The 7,562-nt window shown below is 43.6% G+C and overlaps 1 pseudogene; it reads left to right on the top strand.

Moving 5' to 3' along the window:
• Positions 1-5,894: 5,894 nt before the first annotated feature.
• LOC115863905 (leucine-rich repeat-containing protein 59 pseudogene) lies at positions 5,895-6,908 on the top strand (annotated as a pseudogene).
• Positions 6,909-7,562: the final 654 nt, after the last annotated feature.

The following is a 7,562-nucleotide window of genomic DNA, read 5'->3' as shown; positions in this document are numbered from 1 at the left end:
TTTCAACACTACCCAATGAAGAAAAATAAAACTCCCCCCAAAGAATAGCTTTTGTAACTCTTATTGTAAGTTCACAAAAACAGGAAACATCTGAGCTCTAGCAAATCCTTTGATGCAAACTTGCAATTCTAACTCCTCAGAAAAAGAGAACATAAGTGAAATCTCTCATCTTCAGCATGATCTTTCACTGAGTTCATTGCCATTCTCTAAGTAAGTCCTACGAATCACCCACAGATTTTCATAGTGTCAACTTGTGGCTGTTCCTGGAGTATCCAAATTTGCCTTTAGTCTTGATAGTCTCTTCGTATTTGTTTTAAAACTTGTAACAAACCTGAAACATCTCACACTTCTTTCTTCCTTTCTCCCTCCCTCTCTTTCCCTCCCCTCCCCCCTCTGTCTTTTTGCCTAGCGATTATCAATATAGAAGAAAATGTGCATTTGAATGCTGTTTCACAAAACCTATAACAGAAAAGACCCAAGCTGTCAATTTCACCACTTCACTCCCTAGATTAAAATTTTTCAAAGGCTTCCCATTTTTCTTAGGATGAAATAAAAAGTCCGGTGTGCTGGTTATTCTCTGTTTGCCATCTTTTCCTCCCCTAATTTCTCTATGTCCCAAGAAAGACACCGGATGGGATGCACTGGCAGAGCACGAGGAGAGACGGAGGGTTTGGAGGTATTTCCTGCTGCTTCCCTGTTTCTGCCTTTCTTCTCTGCCAGCAGGTGTGGGTAGCCTCACCTCCACAGCTCCAGCTCCCACCAGACTCCAATAGTTCTCTTCCTCCTTCTTGTCCTAGGGATGGTGAGAGCTTCCTGTTATGCTTTCTCTGGGTGCTGACTCCTGAAATACTGCCTACACATCTGAAAGTATCCCTATTGTTAAAATCTCATTATTAAACCATCTGAATAAGTTGTGTTTCCTCCTAGGACCTTGAGGTCCTGCGTATCTAACCTCTGGCTACCTCACCTACCCTTCACTCTATTCCAGCCACGGTTTCTCCTTCCCACAGGCATGTGCTACTTCCTTTTCCTGAAAGGTTCCTCCTCACCCTTTTTCCTGGCTAAAGTCCCTTCCTCCCATCCTTCAGGTATCCGTGTATTTGAAATGATTTGTAGATCAGTCAGTACCAAGAAGTTCCCAGCGAATATCTGACACTTACTGAATGTTTTGGTTGAGGATAGTAATGTTCATGCAAATTGCTTTGCCAACAAGTTAGCCCAGGGAAACAGCTATTGAAAGTGCAGATGAAATTGCCGCTTTGTACATCTTTTTCATTATTTGGTTTAATAGATTGGACATACAAAAATTATTTTAACCTAGTGGAAAATCAAGTATGTTTGACCCCAAGCCTTTTACAAAACATTTGCTAGACATGTTCCATCCTTTCAAAACTTTATAGGAAATTTATTGGGGGCTTAGGGAGGAGAATGCTTATATATACTGTACAACAAATGTACATTCTCTTCCTTACCCCAATGTATTTCCTATAAAACTTCAAAAGGATGCAAAGTCTGTTTCTATATGATATTGTACAATGAAAGAAATAGAATGGTCTAGAATATTAATTGTTGCTGCAAGTTAGTTTTAAACCTGCTTGGTTCTGAAGAAAACCTTATGCAACCAGGACCAGAAACAGCTTTAACTATTGATGGTCGCCATTTGCTGCGGGATATACACAGCCGTGCCTTCTTAACTCAGTAACCTTTTGGTTTGATCTCTATGAGCACTGCCAGTGTTTGTGAGGATCTGGAATATTTCACTTCTATTGACCTCCTGATTAGAGTAAGAGTCTTCTTACTTTATGCAGCATCTCACCGCTCTCTGAGCTCCTTCACATGCAGTGTCTAATCTTGACCCAGTGAGGTGCCTCTAGGCTCAGAATGTTCAATGCCTTGGAGAAGGTCAGAGGTATTGAAAGGGGAAGAGTTTTATAATAACCTTGGATTTTCTCTCACAAAGTTTGGTCTTTCTTCCACTGTTTTATATGTCTTTTACACATATCCCTGACTATCAAAAATTTGGGCCATCATCTTTTCCTCTGCTTCTGAAAATAGATTTATTTAAAAGGGAAAGGGAAGAGCTGACATTATAGTTGGGCCAAGACAAAGAACGCTGTATGTGGTTGTTTAACGTGCCGAGCATTAATGTCTGGCAAATAGTAGATGTTCCACAAATATTAGTTCTCTTGGAAGAGAACTCTGGAAAAGTGTTCTTCTGGAAACAAATAAACAAACACAGAGACAATTGAGAACACTGTGTCTTAGTAAAAAGTTGCCATTGATATATGAGCAAAGAGCAAAAGCCGCTGGTGCCCCCAGATCATGGGGTTGAGTTAAACTGGTCTTGGATCTGACGTCTTTCCTGAATTAGAAAGTAAAGAAGTTTGACTATTAATTTTAAGGTCATTTATTTAGAGAGTATCTGGACCATATTATTTTTTGTCACAGTTCATCTGCTTAATGAAGGCCATCAAGCGCAATTTGAACTCAGTTAAACCCAGGAAATGCCTCTGTGTGTCACTGCAATACTCGTCTCCTCGTGTGGTCTGCAGAAGCGGGGGCCAGAGCATGGTAACCAGGCTGAGTCCTTGTCCTATGGCTCCTTTAGTGCCAACTCCATAAACTGGTCAGTTCTCCTTTGTTTAGACAAACTGTCTCCCATTTCAAGAGCAGTCATTTGCAATAACCTGATAAGATTAGCGGGCCTTGGTCAGGGCCTTTGGTCTACCTGCTGATGCAGTCACCGGGGCAAATGGATGAGCCAGGAGCACACCTTGATGGTGGTTCAGAGGTGAACCTCCAATTTAGCCCCTCACTTCCACAGTGGGATCCTTGTGTTTAAAACCCTGAGCCCTCAGTGCCTAGTGGTCCAAGGAAAAAAGAATTATTTTAAGTGTAGGGTGACGATTTTTTTCCTCCTCTCAAGCCATTTGAAACATTTAGCCCATTTGGATTCTTGAAGAAGTGGAGGGAAAGAATCATGGGTGGGGGAAGAGGGACAATCCTCTTGAATAAAAAAGCCAATCATCAGGTGACACCCCCGGCACTAACATTTAGTAACTGATAATTGCTGTAACTAGGGCCATTGAGCTTTGCAAATATTATCCAGTAAATTTTAATTAGCACCTGGGGGATTGAAGAGTTTCAGAATAAGCTCTTGGGAGAAGCTTCCCCAGCCAGGGGCTGTGTGCTGAGTAATTTTAGATCAGCTGGCCTGTCAGAGTGGATCAGTGTCATCGCACCACTTATCCTGAGGAAAATGCACCTGCTTCTACATGGAAATAAGGGGTATTATTTGGTCATTTGTTCTGCTGATTTCCACTGCTCCCCTGGTTTGACGAGTGGGGAGTATAAGGACTAAATCATGAGGCTTTGGAGGAGAAAGGAAGGAGAGTTGTATTGCCCTTCAAGGGCACATGCTTTCACCGGCCCTGAGGGCTTCCTCTTCCTCTTTTGGTTGCCTTGGGACCTCTCTTAGAACTGTATCAACATGGGATGCATTTTACTATGAGAACTGATGGTGCTATTTTGCAATAAAGATACTTCTTATTATTTTCTTTTTGTATGGGGAATTTATCATTGTATTTTGAAGGGGAGGGTGAGAAATTAGGTAAGGCGGAACACTGATCCACGACAGGGAATCTATTAAAGGCTAAACCAAAATATGGGCTAGAAATACTTAGAAACAAGTATGTGCAAAGATAAAATGTAAACCTCATTGATTTTTTAAAATTGCGCAGTACATGAAACGCCTCCTAACTGTAAAAGAGTCAATGAATCCAGAAATATTGAGCTAGTATTTATAAATCAACTATCTAGAAGCGCTATGCTAAGCAAATTATGTATGCTGTTTTTATTGTCCCTACTTATAGATAGGAAAAATGAACTTAGAGCAATTAATCAACTTACTCCAGGTCATTCAGGTACTATGTAGCAGTGCCTGGATTTGACCTCAAGCAATTTAACTTGAGAGCCCACACTTTCATAGTTCTGAGACATACATGTTTACATGTAAATAAATGTATGCATGCAAGGTGTACACACACACATTCTTATCAGCTTACATTCACTCCTTTTTCTCACTGATTTTTGAATTGCTTTAAGAGCAAGGATTTTAACACTGAATTGAATAACTGTAACAAATATTTTAAGATGCACTTCAAAGAAAGCCTAGGATTAGCCATCAGGGAAATGCAAATAGGAACCAAAATGAGATACTGTTTCATACCTACTAGGATGGCTATCATCAAAAAGTCAGATAACAACAAGTGTAGGTGAGGAAGTGGAGAAATTGGAACTCTCCTACACTGCTGTTGGGAATGAAAAATGATTCAGCCACTTTAGAAAATTGTCTGGCAGTTTTCAAAAGCTTAACCATAGAGTTACCATAGAATCCAACATTTTCACTTCTGGGTATAGAACGAAGAGAAATGAAACCATGTGTCTACACAAAATCTTGTACATGAACATTCATAGTAGCATTCTTCATAGCAGCCAAAAGGTGGAAACAGAACAATGTCCACTAACTGATGAATGGATAGACAGAATGGGACATATCTGTACAATAAAATGTTATTCTGCCATGAAAATAAATGAGGTATTGATACATGCTACAACATGAATGAACCTTAAAAATCTTATACTGATTGAAGGAAATAGTCACAAATGCCACATACTGTATGCTTCCATTATATGAAATGTTCAAAACGGACAAATATATGGAGACAGCAGATTAATGGTTGCCTAGAGCTGGAGGGACAGAGGAATTGGGAGCTGGCAGCCAAGGGGTACAGGGTTTCTTTCTGGGGTGGTAAAAATATTCTAAAACTGATTGTGGTGATGATTGCACAACTGTAAATATACCAAAAGCCACAGAATCATACACTTTTTTTTTAAATTGGAGTATAGTTGCTTTACAATGTTGTATCAGTTTGTACTGTACAGCAAAGTGAATCAGCTATACATATACATATATCCACTCTTTCTTTAGATTCTATTCCCATATACTCATTACAGAGTATTGAGTAGAGTTCCCTGTGCTATACAGTAGGTTCTCATTAGTTAGCTATTTTATACATAGTATCAATAGTGTATACATGTCAATCCCAATCTCCCAATTCATCCCATTACCCTCTTCCCCCATGGTATCCATACATTTGTTCTCTACATCTGTGCCTCTATTTCTGCTTTGTAAATAAGATTATCCGTACCAGTTTTTTCAGATTCCACATATATGCGTTAATATACGATATTTGTTTTTCTCTTTCTGACTTACTTCACTCTGTATGACAATCTCTAGGTTCATCCATGTCTCTACAAGTGACCCAGTTCCGTTCCTTTTTGTGGCTGAGTAATATTCCATTGTATATATGTGCCACATCTTCTTTATCCATTCATCTGATGATGGACACTTAGGTTGCTTCCATGTCCTGGCTATTGTAAATAGAGCTGCAATGAACATTGTGGTACATGACTCTTTTTGAGTTATGGTTTTCTCAGGGTATATGCCCAGCAGTGGGATTGCTGGGTCATATGGTAGTTCTATTTTTAGTTTTTTAAGGAACTTCCATACTGTTCTCCATAGTGGCTGTAAATGAGTGACTTGTATGGTGTGTGAATTACATCTCTAAAAACTGTTAAAAAAAAAAAAGAAAAACCTAGGTGCACATGGTGACTGAACATTTTAGTTGAATGACTTTGGTGGGATGAGTTACTTCTCATCGTTGTCGCAGCTGCACCGGTGGGAACGGGGTGTGGGGCTCAGAGTGCCAACCGGGGAGCAGATAGGTGGCAGGGGACACAGGCATTGTCGGTTGGGTGCGAGTCTGCTGAGCCACCTAGCGGCTTCTCACCCCTTCTCTTGCCCGTCGGAGCCCCGTTCAGCTGGCGTCACCATGACCAAGGCCGGTAGCCAGGGCGGGAACCTCCGCGATGAGCTGGACAGCAACAAGCTGGCCCTGAGCCTCAGCGACCTGAATGAGGTCCTGGTCAAGGAGTTGGCTTCCCCCCAAAGGCCACCATACTGGATCCGTCCTGCAATAAACTGACTGCCCTTCCGTCGGATTTCCGTGGCCTGGCCTCACACACCTGGTGAAGCTGGACCTGAGTAAGAACAAACTGCGGCAGCTGCCAGCGGGTTTCGGCTTCCTGGTCAACCTCCAGCACCTGGACCTCCTCAACAGCAGGCTGGTCACCCTGCCTGTCAGCTTTGCTCAGCTCAGGAGTCTGAAGTGGCTGGGCCTGAAGGATAACCCCCTGGATCCTGTCTTGCTTGGACGAGAAGCAGCATGAGCAGTGCGCCAACAGGGTTTTAGAGCACACGAAGGCGGTACAGCTCGATCAGGAGCGAGAGAGGCAGCGGCAGCTGGAAATAGACCGCGAGGCCGAGAAGACGTGGGAGGCCAAGCAGCGAGCTAAGGAGGCTCCGGAGCGGAACTCCGGACGCGGGAGAAGGCGGAAGAGAAGGAGCGCCGGAGAAAGGAGTAGGACGCCCTCAAAGCAGCCAACCAGGAGCAGAAGGAACCTAAGATGGAAACAGATCAAGCCCCGAAATCTAAGTCCGGCTCTCGGCCCCGGAAGCCACCACCCGGGAACCACACTCGATCCTGGGCTGTGCTGGGGCTGCTGCTGCCGCTGCTGTTGCGTGTGGCTGGCGGGCTCGTTGCTTGTCGGGTGACGGAGCTGCAGCAGCAGTCCGTCTGCACCAGTGTGAACACCATCTACGACAACGCGCTCCGGCGCTGCGCAGCCACGGCATCCTCCGGTGGGTCCTGCAGACCGATTCTCAGCAGGGAGCTTGTCCTCCACGCCTGCTGCCTCCCAGCCTTGGAGCTGGGACTCCTATGGAAATGGGTTCTGCTGGACACAACCTCTTTTTAGTGTCAGACCTACCTGCCATCATCACGTAGCTGCCGTTTGGTACTTGAGACCTCCTCTGTGTAAGACTCCTTTGTTCCTTCGTCAGGGTCCCCTGATGGAATAAGGAGAAAAAGGAGGTGGGGAATACCCGCTGCATGCTTAAAAGAGTAGGCTTGGGGTGGGGAGAGGAAAAAGCACAGCCAGTTGTTATACAGAGCTGTGTAAAGGCAAGACTCATTTCTACTAAAGGTCAGCTGTCACTACATTTATACTTTTGTATGTCACAAACCCTTTCTTTCATTCCTCCCTGGGGAGCCAAGGCAGATCAGGAGGCAGTGTGTTATTGGGGACTAGGGGAACACCATACTTAGCAAATCTAGTCTAAATTGGGGAGGGGAGGGGCACACCTATTTTTTAAGGACCTCAGACATTCAGATATTTTAACAGACCTACAAAATCTCAGGCTGTGACAGGACTTCCAGACCATACAGTCCAATGTAACACTTGTAGACAGGGAAACTGAGGCCTTCCAGGACTTGCCTCCGGTCTCCCAGCTAGTTTGAGGCAGAACTGGGTTCCCACCCTGGTATCCTTTCTTTCCATCATTTTACCTCCTTTATAATGTCTTGAGAGAACAAAACTTACACCAGGATTGAGTGTCTCTTGGCTGGAATATAGAATCTTTCATGGGAAACAGATTCATG

Source organism: Globicephala melas, chromosome 6, assembly GCF_963455315.2.
Source record: "Globicephala melas chromosome 6, mGloMel1.2, whole genome shotgun sequence".
Classification (NCBI taxonomy): domain Eukaryota; kingdom Metazoa; phylum Chordata; class Mammalia; order Artiodactyla; family Delphinidae; genus Globicephala; species Globicephala melas.
Note: the sequence above shows the minus strand (reverse complement) of the source record. Positions and strands in the feature narration are given on the sequence as shown.